The sequence below is a fragment of the Mytilus californianus genome, unplaced genomic scaffold (assembly GCF_021869535.1).
Source record: "Mytilus californianus isolate M0D057914Y unplaced genomic scaffold, xbMytCali1.0.p SCAF_10, whole genome shotgun sequence".
Lineage (NCBI taxonomy): Eukaryota > Metazoa > Mollusca > Bivalvia > Mytilida > Mytilidae > Mytilus > Mytilus californianus.
The window spans coordinates 48,759,506-48,771,981 of NW_026262582.1; the positions used below are offsets into that span (position 1 = coordinate 48,759,506).

General features: G+C 33.2%; 1 protein-coding gene across 2 annotated transcripts in view; it reads right to left on the bottom strand.

Annotated features, from left to right (window-relative positions):
• Positions 1 to 6,018, bottom strand: part of LOC127718281 (uncharacterized) — a 28,690-nt gene extending 22,672 nt beyond the window's left edge. The window contains exon 1 of one of the 2 annotated variants that reach the window (XM_052224281.1): positions 5,805 to 6,018. The gene's annotated coding sequence lies outside the window, so the exon portion shown is untranslated. Of the gene's footprint in view, positions 1 to 5,695; positions 5,784 to 5,804 lie in introns of those variants that run through there. The other variant, XM_052224282.1, reaches the window with a different exon arrangement.
• Between the last annotated feature and the right edge of the window lie 6,458 nt (positions 6,019 to 12,476).

The following is a 12,476-nucleotide window of genomic DNA, read 5'->3' on the forward strand; positions in this document are numbered from 1 at the left end:
TTTAATTGGTATATTTCTTCATTTAAATACAATATTTTTTTATTTGAATGGTATATTTTTTCATTCAAATGCAATATCTTTTATTCAGATGGTATAATTTTTCATTCAAATGGTATAATTTTTCATTCAAATGGTATAATTTTTCATTCAAATGGTATAATTTTCGTTCAAATGCAATATTTTTTATTCAATTGGTATAAAATGTCATTTGAATGCAATATTTTTTATTCAATTGGTACAGTAGTTTTTTATTTATATGCAATAATTGCATTATGGGAAATTCTTTGACGTCATAAGGTCAAATTTGCAACAACGTTTGTGATTGGTCGGAAATTGTTTGGATTTCTCCCCTTTCTTTCTAAACATGGGTGACCAAGAATTAAAAAACGCGTCAGAATATCGCCCCTCTAACTAAATCTAACGTTCGTGCGAGTCCTGCACTGGCTGTTAAAATCTTGTGGTCATAACTAGTATTTCTATTGCAAAATTTCGATGGTCAAAACGTTCGGTCCACTTTTCAAAAACCGTTTTATTGTATATGGATTTATATGCAAGTATCTCGTTTTTTTTAAATAGATTAGACACCGTTGGTTTTCCCGTTTGAATGGTTTTACACTACTAATTTTTTGAGGGCCCTTTATAGCTTGCTGTTCGGTTTGAGCCAAGGCTCCGTGTTGAAGACCGTACGTTGACCTTTAATGGTTTACATTTACAAATTATGACTTGGATGGAGAGTTGTCTTATCGGCACTCATACCACATCTTCTTATATCTATATACGACGTAAACCAGACGTTTCTCAGACTGTTTTCTTTTTTTAATAAATCCTTTGCCGCGCGTTGTGTACTGATTGATACCTCAGTCTGGGAGAACAAGATTTATTTCAGTACCAGTTGTAATTAGGTTTGAGCAAACTTCCAGTAATTGCAAATACTCTTATGTCGGTGCTTTGTGTCTATTGTCTTAATGTTAGTTTTTTTGTGTGTCTCGTACCGATCTTTTGAGTTAATTTGCTGATTTGTGCAGGTTGTTATTTTATTGTACTGTTACACCACTGTCCCAGCTTCGGGATGGGTTGCTCACAAACATGTTGTTGTACTGTTACACCGCTGTCCCAGATTAGGGGGAGGATTGGGATCCCGCTAACATGTTTAATCCCGCCCCATTCTGTATGTATGTGCTTGTCCCAAGTCAGGAGCCTGTAATTCAGTGGTTGCCGTTTGTTGCTTTGTTATACATATTTGTGTTTCGTTCATTTTTTTGTACATTAATTCGGCCGTTAGTTTTCTCTATTGAATTGTTTTACATTTTTGATTTCGGGGCCTTTTATAGCTGACTATGCGGTGTAGGCTATGCTTATTGTCGAAGGCCGTACGGTGACTTATAGCTGTTGATTTCTGTGTCATTTGATCTCTTGTGGAGAGTTGTCTCATTTGCAATCATACCACATCTTCGTTTTTATATCCACCCTGCCATATTCTTCATTTGCCTGTCCCAGGGATGGAGCCTGTAGTTTAGTGGTTGTCGTTGGTTCCTGTCTCGACTCATATTTGATATTTTGTAAATTGTTTTGTTATGTATAATTAGGCTGTTAGTTTTTTCGTTTGAATTGTTCACACTTTTCATGTCGGGCCTTTTATAGACGACTTTACAGTATTAGGCTTTTGTCATTGTTGAAGGCCTTACGATTGTCTACAAAAAGCATTTGTCTACATGACGGCAAAAAGCTCTACAGTGACACTTCCGAAGAACAAAAAAAAAAAAAAAAAACGCGCCCCATTGATATTTTTTAAAAACGCCTTGCCCCTACCCTTTTTTCCAAAAAATTGGCATTATTAAATATATAAATATATATATAATCATCAAAATGAATATGCTATTGTATTTTTATAAGACCTACTTTATTACATGACCTGGGACTAATGACATCTATCTATAAGTCCTAGCATACATTAATTATTATGATATGAATATGTTTCTTGTTTTAATAACCACATATGATGCTATGCATGAGTCACCATTTATCAGGACATGAATTGGGTTTACATAGAGAGGATAAGGGACGACATCAGAAAATCAATGAAGGATAAAAAACTTAATTCAAATAGTTTGGGGGAGGGGGGTCAAAATTGCTGCAAGTTTTGTTTAATTAACATTGATTTTATATATATCCTTATTGGTCAATCAATTTTTCACAAATTAAATTAAGAGGGGGGGGGGGGGGGGGGGGGGGGGGGGTGTGAAGGGGGTTTGGGGGGTAGGGGGTCAATGAAAAAAACTATATGAATTAAGTTTTTTTTATCCTACATTGAACTTTTGATATCGTCCCTAATGTGCCAAAAAATAGATAAGGGCGGGACCAAACCTATAGATAACATAATAAAGAAATGATGAAATATACAGAATACGTTGATTGACTTTTGGTTGCCTCATGTCCAGTGGCAAATATGTCACGCATGTTTAGGACAAATATAATAGAGATCAAAGGATAAAGAATAGAGTGAAATGGTAAAAACTAAAAGATATATAATTAAAGAAACGATCTTTGATCTGAAACCCCTACCCTCACACACACACACCATAACCATTACTGCCAATACTCGCATATATACATCTCTATACAAATACCTAAATTTGAACCTACTCCCCCCCCCCCCCCCCCCCCCCCCCCCCCCCCCACCCCCCCACCCCCCTCTAGACACCGAGGTTTTGGATCCGCCCCTGTTAAATGTGTCTAATTATATACATTTTGTACGGGTCTAGATAATAGTTAAACGTACAATCATATACTTTGTTGGATATCTAATTATATTATTTAATGTGTCACAAAATAAACTTGTATACCCCCCTTCCCAATGCAGTTTTGAAAAGTAAATCATTAAAAGTCCTGAAGATAAAATATGTTTTGAAATATGCCCTGCATACTTATTTATGCAAAGACATATAGTAATTATTGAACTACTGTGGGGCTTGAAAAAAAAATCTATTTAAGGGATTCGGAGACGAGAACAGTAAAAAAAAGCTCAGCAACGAATCCTAAATGTAAAATGATTTGCAGCATAAGACATGAGAGCACATATTATAGATAGTATTAAATATGAAGTTCATGCCTCATATAGTGAAGTATGTGTCATAGGACTTGTTGTGACATGGGTTAGTAACTGGTTCCAATTTATCCTGAATTGTCTTTATTAAAGAATTAGTTCCGGAGTATAACAGCTTATGTCTCTACTTTTTCTGGTTCTGCTGTCGTAATTAGGTGATTTTTTTCTACATGTAGTAAAAAAGAGGAAGCTAAGTCCAAATAATTGTAACGTCCTGGGTGCTTTTTATTCTTTTTTCATGTGTGCCTTCCTGCAACGTCTCTGAGGATCAAGAAAAGTAAAAAATAATTTAGCACTAAAGAACGCCATGATTACATGTATCTGGATTTAGAAGGGGGAGGGGGCTAGCTATGTTTTTTTTTTATTTCAATGTGTAGACTGTAGGAGAGTTTCTTCAGAAAAGGTTTTCATTGGAGGTGTTTTTGCCATGCACGCAGGCATCTGTTTCTATCCATGAACAAGTTGTGTGTCAAATTAATTATTATCACTTGTCACTCGCATTTTTTGCTTGTCCTGGTCATTATTGGCATTAACAGCCAGTTCACGAACTCGCACGAACGCCAAATTTAGTTAGAGGGGCGATATTCTGACGCGTTTTTTAATTCTTGTTCACTCAAGTTTAGAAAGAAAGGGGAGGAATCCAAACAATTACCGACCAATCAAAAACGTTGTTGCAAATTTGACCTTATGACGTCAAAGAATTTTCCATAATGCAATTATTGCATATCAATAAAAAAATTCTATACCAATTGAATAAAAAAATATTGCATTCAAATGACATTTTATACCAATTGAATAAAAAATATTGCATTTGAACGAAAATTATACCATTTGAATGAAAAATTGTACCATTTGAATGAAAAATTATACCATTTGAATGAAAAATTATACCATCTGAATAAAAAATATTGCATTTAAATGAAAAATTATACCATTCAAATAAAAAAAATATTGCATTTAAATGAAGAAATATACCAATTAAATAAAAAATATTGCATTTTAATGAAAAATATCAAATTTTTGCAACCAATACCATGCCATATACAAATAAAAAACCATTGCACTGTTATTTCAACAAATTTCTCACAATAACTTGACAGGGCGTTTTCTGTCAGTATGTACTGGGTAAATTTTCAAAAAACACATTGTAGACTAGGTACACCAAAACCCTGGAAATCGCGTGGCTAGTCATATATATGTTTTTGGTCAGGAGATTTATCATATTCATTTTTGTTCCATAAATTCACTCGTGACTTCGGTTTATTCCGTATCTAGGTCTAGATGAAGTAATAATAAGGTGCTATTTGGATGTTTAAAAAACTCCGGGGCGGATCCAGAACCTCGATGTCTGGGGGGAGGGGGCACCATGAAACCAAAATTTAAATATTTTTTTAGAGATGTATACATGCGAGTGTGGGTTTGGGGGAAGGGGGGGGTCAGATCATCGTTTCTATATTTTTATATCTTTTAATTTTTTACCATTTTACTTTATTCTTTATTCTTCTGCCAATTGATCTCTATTGTATTCGTCCTAAACATGCATGACCTATTTGCCACTGGACATTTAACAACCAATAATCTTTTCTTTATATTTCATCACCTCTTTATATTCTGTTATCTATATTTTTTTGGTCCCACTCCTAATCTACTTTTTTTTGCCCATTATTCTCATATCAAGGTTTTTTTTAAAACAAATTGTTGGTTTCCTTTGAAAATAAGAGGGAAAAGAAATACGACTTTCAGTCTTAAAAAAAATCTTGTATGATATTAAAAAGAAAATAGTTTGTTGTTGAATAAATTAACAAAAAAGACAGTTTCGAAAAAAAAAAAATCATTCACAAGAAATGGTAATGCGAGTATTTTGTTATGAAGACATATCCCATATATCGATACCAACATACAATAATAAACCATTTAATTCCAAAAAGCATTGTATTTTAGGTACTATAATTTGTTTAAAGACTAAGATATCTATATATCAGGTTAATGACCGATTGTTGGCAGTTGCTAAACATCCAGTGGCAAATATTGCATCCATTTTCAGGAAAAGAACAAATTACGGTATGTCCTGTAATAGGGGTCGACCGGGATGAAGGGCAGGAAATTTGGAATGCCATTAGACAATGAGGATTAATTGTTATGGTCTGAAATTTTGCCTTGCTAAAAGCCACCAACAGACCCCTAAAAAAATGATTATTACAAGGGTTCTGAACGTGCAGGGAGATTGACACCCTCTCTGTACACGAGACATGAGCTTAAACGTCCCCATTCTGACCAGACTTGGCTGCAAATTAATACTTCCCTCACAACAAATCGGTCGCCCCACTTTGACAAGCCGTAGGGTTTTACTGCCGGTCGGAAGAAGATCCTGCAAGGGTGACCATATTTCTATTTCCCAGTATCCTTTGGGGGCTTTTTATTTTAGTTATCTTTAATATGCTTTCAGTTTTCACTGAGCTGTCAACAACAGCAACAAGTTTTTTTTTAAATCAAGCTTTTCAAATAAAAAAAAAAAGATTTCTTCATTTCAAACAAACATTGAAAAAATAAAAAAAATATTTATTCATTGTAAACAGAAAATTGTAGAATTACCTTGAATTTTAATTGGATCCCTCAGCTTTCCTGCTCTAATTATAATCACTGTTTGTTTTGACTACACTTAATTATATTCAAACACTATTCAAGGCCATTATATTTTTACCTGTATTCTGTCGACAGATAAAAGGATCGTTTATTCCTCCTATTCCTACACGGCCAGAACCAATTTGCGCCAATTACAGTTTTGAAAATGTATCAATTGCGCCACTTTTTCTTTTTCTGCTGGTATTAATTGCGCCAATAAATAAAATCAATTTGCGCCACATTTACCTGTATATTTTAACGTGTAACATTAAAGTTATATTATGCATGTAACATGTTCTATGATTCATCTATCGACTTCGCTGACTACATGCACATGTACAGGGTAATGTATATATGAGTGAACGTTTTAATTCAGCATATTTTTTTGTATTGTATGACTTAAGTCGATATACTGCTGGTCCCAAGCCCGGATGAAGGAGGAAAGAAGTCAATAATTTAGTAGATATATATGTAAAAATGAATAAATTGATAAAATTGGCGCAATTGTATGATTGTTTTATTGGCGCAAATGAAACCTATAGTTTTCAAAATGTAGTGGTGCAGAAGTAGCATTGGCGCAAATTAGTTGTGGCGTAAATGATTTCTTTTTTGGCGCAAATAGATATCGGCCTCCTACATTTTAAAATCTGGTATGTCATTTGTAAAGATTCGGTGTCTTTCCGATTGTCCCACTTTTTGAAATTACAGGTAAAAAAGTAGCGAAATTTTGTGGGATAATCAGGAAGATGTGTGTGGGACAATTGGGAAGCTTAAATTTAATGTGGGACAGTTGGGAGTTGTTTTGATAGTGATTATTTTGTTTTTAAAGTGTGAAGCAGGTAATTACAGGTAATAAATCAATGTAACCCATAAAATTTGAAATAAACATGGAAAAATGATTGTATTTACATATTTAATTTGTTTTGGTGATGTATTGTTAAACTACTGTCTAAATAAAGAACAATTATATAAAAAAAATATAGATATTTTAACATCATAAAAGATTAAAAGATTAAATAGACTGTAGATTTAACATATATAGTACATAATTGAAAAAAATTGAAGTATCAAGGATAAAATTAAGTTAAATTAAAAGAAATACAAAGATATAAGAACAATTTTACATGTTACAAAGTTTCAGGGATTTGTTCTAAAATTGACAGGTTTAAGGCTGATAATAAATATATTCATAAAACAAAGAAATAAAACATATTCCATTTTATAAGTCTGATCATAAAATTGTTCAAGTAAGCATTAAATTCAAGCGTACACAAATGGGGAAAGTTTTTTTATTAATATTGTTAAGAAAATCCTTGAATTAGAAAATCATAAACATAAAACGAAATAATGTGCAAATATGTTGATTGTATAGATATCTGGTCTAACTTTACACAATAAAAAGAAATTGACCCCCAGTCGGGTAAAACCAAAGAATGAAATGTTGGAATTTTCTGCTTCTCCTCAAAGCACGTCGCATTTTCGACTAAGAGCAAAAATTGGTCAGTCCTTACTCAGACTAATATGTCTGTGAAGGGTGACATGTCTTCCTGTAGACTATTATCTTGTGAACTAGCATGTTAAAAATCCGGCTTGATGACTCTGTAGGTCTAGTTCTTTTCAAAGGAGGTTTCATATTCATCTGACACCAACATGTTCTCGTCCTGCTTATGCATTCAACTTGCCACTGGACGTTTAACAGCAATTAGTTCATCTTCTTAATAAAATTGTATATTTTTAGAAGACACTGATGACATAACTGGGTCACATTTATCTCTTTTCCCTAAGTGAAAGTATAGGTTGAGATCTTGCACTCTATTTTTATTAAATTGATGATGTCAATTCTAATCATTAGGTAACAAAATAGTTTATGCTTATGTAACATTGTGATTGTAAATGTTTGTTTTTGTTTTTAAATCAGTCTCTAGACCTTTCAGTCTGAGCGCTCATAAAAATGGAAAGAAGACAAAATTGCGTCCATATATTTAAAATTTAAATAACAACTTTAAAATTAAAAAAAATATTGATATTTGATTTAAAAATAATCTAACATTATAGATATCGTTTACTAAGTTACATATATGTTATACTGTTTAATCAGAAGTGCATTTTAATGATGATTTATTCAACAATTCATATTTACATGTATAAAATTGATGCCGACTACTAGTATATATGTATTATATTTTATTTCATGAACACCTTTATATTTATATATTGTGTAACTCAAGAATATTTTGTAAAAATTATTATCCTATAAGCTGTATTGCTTTTGGAATAAAGTGTTATTATAGTATATACGCACATGCAATAATTTATTTTAATTTGATATTGCAAGACAAACAACAATTACATTGTTTATTCAAGTAGATTTTAAATATAAAAATAATGTGGGACAATAAGAACTTTTCATGTGGGACAATCAGAATTCTAAAATTTTAAAAAGTGGGACAATCGGGAATAAACCAAAAAAATCCACGTAGGAATAGGAGGAAAAGTTAAATAGAGAAGGGATTAAATCAGATTTGTTTGTAATAACATAAAGCTAATCAACTTCAGGTAAATATCCATAAAACCTCTTGAGATTTTCTGTATCTGTATCTGTATCTGTATCTGTATCTGTATCTGTATTGTTACGTTACCAATTCTGACTTTAACTCGACAAGAGAGAGAGCACCTATTGATGGTGTTGGAGAGCTGTTTTGAAGCTCTCAACTGACTTGGCGCATATTATATCTTCTTCCAGCTGGTTCCAATGGATCACAGTCTTAACGAATAATGAGTTCTTGAATTGTTCGGTTTTGCAATTTGTTGTATCAATTGCCATTGAGTTGTTCTTGACCGAGTTGTTTACTATATTTATACTTTCAAAGTTTCCAAAGCGCTTGGGTTAAATCCTTTTGCTTTTGCTTTTTACCAAAAGTTCTTTAGGTTTGATAGCTGGGACCAAACCCTCAACCACTTTGTACACACACTTATCTTTGGCTTCTTCTTCTGGACTACAGTTCTCTAGTTCCAGGACGGTAAGCATTTTGGTGACCGATCCTTCTTCTCTAGATTTGTAATTCCCTGTGGTAAATCGTGCTGATCTACGCTGGATCCTTTCTAGTTGGTTGATGTTGTCCGTTGTATATGGGTCCTATACTATTGCCCCATATTTCATTGTGGATCTTACCAATGAGATGTAGGCTGTTTTCTTGCAGTCTTTTTGACAGAATCGTAGGTTACGTCTGAGAAAGCCGAGTGTTGAGTTTGCTTTCTTGGCTACATTTGAGATGTTGGTGGTCCATTTTAAGTCTTCTGATATTTGTAGTCCCAGGTATAGATTGTGTTGGTTGGACCTGTTGGAGTATGTGTCCATCAAGGGTGTAGAATTTCTGCCTTTTGTTCCTAATGCTCAGGAAGTAACATTTGTTTTCAGTTAGAGCGCATACCCCACCCAGTCTTTGACCCACTTTTGTAAGCTAACCAGATCTTCTTGTAGTAGTGTGTGGTCACGTTGTGTTTTTATGTTTCTGTATAGCAGACAATCGTCAGCAAAAGGTCTAACGGTTGATTTTACTGTATTGGCAGGTCGTTGAAATGACAGAGGAAGAGAAGGGTCCAAGTAGGGTTCCTTGTGAGACTCCTGAGTCGACGGTAGCTTCTTTAGATTCCTCTCCACCAATGACAACTTTCATCTTTCACTGGGTGAGAAACATTTCCAGCCATTTATCCAGTGGTCCTCTCACACAATATTTATCTAGTTTGTGTAATAATTTGATGTGTGACACGGTGTCAAATGCTTTAGAAAAGTCCAGGATAGCAACATCAACTTGGTTACCAGCATTGTGTGATTTCATGAAGTCGTGCAGTGTGACTAATAGTTGTGTTTCACATAAATACCCAGATCTAAATCCATGGTTAAGTGATGTTTGTACCCTGTGCTTGTATATGTGGTTTAGTATGTGCTTACAGACGATGTGTTCTAGTATTTTACACGGCAAAGATGTTAGTGATACCGGTCTAATTTTCTGGTACACGTTTATCTCCTTTTTTGAATACGCTCGAGATGTTAGCTACGAAGTAAGTACGGAACGGATGTGAGCTCTGCGCCGGAGATTGTCCTTGGCCGTCTGGTCCTGATGCTTTAGTTGGATTTAGTTGTCTAAGCAGTTTTTCGAAGCATTCATGTTTTATTTCTAGGGATGGGATTGAGTTCTTTATGTATTTTGATGTTTTATGCAGTGTTTTGTCGTTGTCTCTGGTGAATACTGATTTAAATTGTTGTATCAGTAGTTCTGCCTTCCTTTTACAGTCATTCACTAAATGGCCATTGCTTTTCAATCAAATGTCCAATTTGAAAATATCATATAGTAGAAAATGTTTTAAAAAAGTTCTAACAAATGCATGTTCTTGTCTCATGGAAATTGTCCTGTATCCTTATTCTGTTTTATTTTATTTTCTATCTTTATTCAAAACTCTTCTGTTTATTTCTTCGTGTAATGTAAAGTGTTTGCTATTGAGTTCATCCATCTAAAAAAATAAAACAAATTGGTCCCAAAAGATAATTTACTAACACAATGATGTAAGCAGTATTTTAGCTCCATATTATACTTTAAGCACTTAGTCTCCTATAAAAAATCTTTTCCTATACATGAGAGAAAAAAATATCAAAATTACTAAACGGTAAAATATGTTTAGATATCAGAACTTACCATAAAATTAATCTATATATAGTCATTGTGATCTTGGACTAATACATGACTTTGTCCTATTTATTGGTCCTGGTGCGATGCACGCGATAATCTGGTTTCTGTGGGTCATTTTACTTTGAGTGATATGAAGTGCAGTTTGGCTTTGCTTTATTCAACCTTATACTTTTGTAGTATTGATCCAAGCATCAAGGCTGTCTATAATTAAGATAACTATTTGTGTAATATGTATAATTCAATTTGGATTTTTCATATCTGTATTAGTTTTAAAGCCTTCTCTCTCTCATTACTTTTCATATTTGATATATCCGGATTTTCCTTTGATATAAATTAAAAGTACATTTCTATATTTAATTTTCGATATTATTCTCTGTATGCTGTACCAAGTTAGGACTATGACAGTTGTTTTCAATTCGTTTGATGTGTTTGAGCTTTTGATTTTGCCATTTGATAAAGAACTTTCCGTTTTGAATTTTCCTTGGAGTTCGGTATTTTTGTTATTTTACTTTTTGCATCAATGTTTTTAACTTTATAATCATAATTCTTCATAAATATGTGAAAAGGCGGTATTTTTGTACACTTATTTACATGTACATCAATTAAATTTAAATTGCAAAACAACAAATTACCTTAAAACAACAGCTATTGTACTTTGTTTGTAGGAATAGAAGGAAAAAGTATTTTCAAAATGTAGGAATAGCAGGAAGACACCAAAAGGATGTACGCATTCAAGGAATAAACCATAACACTAAGTCTTGAATTTTCTCGCGAGAACCACGATAGAGGGCCCCTCATGATACATACTGTAGAAATTTTTACGGGTTTTCTGAAGTGGAAATTATTTGTAACTGCATAAATTGATAATAAAATTTTCAAGGTGATTAAAATGTAAAATGTTCTGCTCTACAGAGTTTTCATAGTAAGAACCATTAACATGGCATCATTAAAATAACTACACCGTATCAAATGAATATATGAGATGTAATCTTGTTAATTACATCTTATCCGAACTTCACGCTTCGCATGCTGTGTGTGGTACAGACATGCATCGTGAATCTAAGTAAAACTATATATATAAAAAAAATTACCACAAGCTTTTATTGAGACAAATTTTATAATAACTCCATAGCAACAACTTTTAGTACATTTGAAATTCGTGTTCAGATAGACCGTTGGAGATTACTCAGTGCCAGTTAGTAATTTGTTCAGTAAAACCGTAAATCAATAAACTGTTGTGTTCGTTGCTCGAAATGCTGCCATCGAATGCCCCTTTGCCGATATACAGAAAGACCCATAACACTGTTATTTCAACAAATCTTTCACATTAACTTGACAGGGCGTTTTCTGTCTGACAGTATGTACTGGGTAAATATGCAAAAAACAAATTGTGGACTACCTAGGTACCACACAAACCCTGGAAATCTCGTGGCTAGTAAAATTTATGTTTTTGGTTAGGAGTTGATGATATTCATTCGGAACCATTTTTATTCCCTACATCCACTCGTGACTTCGGCTTATTCCGTAACTCGGTCTAGATGAAGTAATATAAAGGTGCTATTGAGGTGTTTAAAAAAAACTACTCTAGAATTGGGTCGTCGAAGAAATAAAAGTTTACAAAATTTGAGATAGTCACAGAATCTAGATGTATCCCCGACTCTCCTTTTATTACCACAGTACATAATCAAAAAGAAACAAAAATAAAAAGAAAGAAGAAAGAAAGAAAGGAAACAAAAGGAAAAAAGAAGTCAAAACAAAGCCTTAAATAATCATACATTATTTCATCCGTCTACGTTATATTTCTTCTCCTAGCTAAGATTACTAACGAACGATACTAGTAGTTAATTAATTAGTGTTCTACCTGCTATATTAAAAATTTTTGAAACAGCCATAGAAAATCAACTTACTAAATACTTTGATGATATTTTCTACCATTTCCTTGCGGCTTTTCGATCAGGCTATGGCTGTCAGTCAACATTACTTAAAATTTTGGAAGATTGGAAAAAGGCACTGGATAATAATAAATACTTAGCAGCAATATTGATGGATCTCAGTAATGCTTT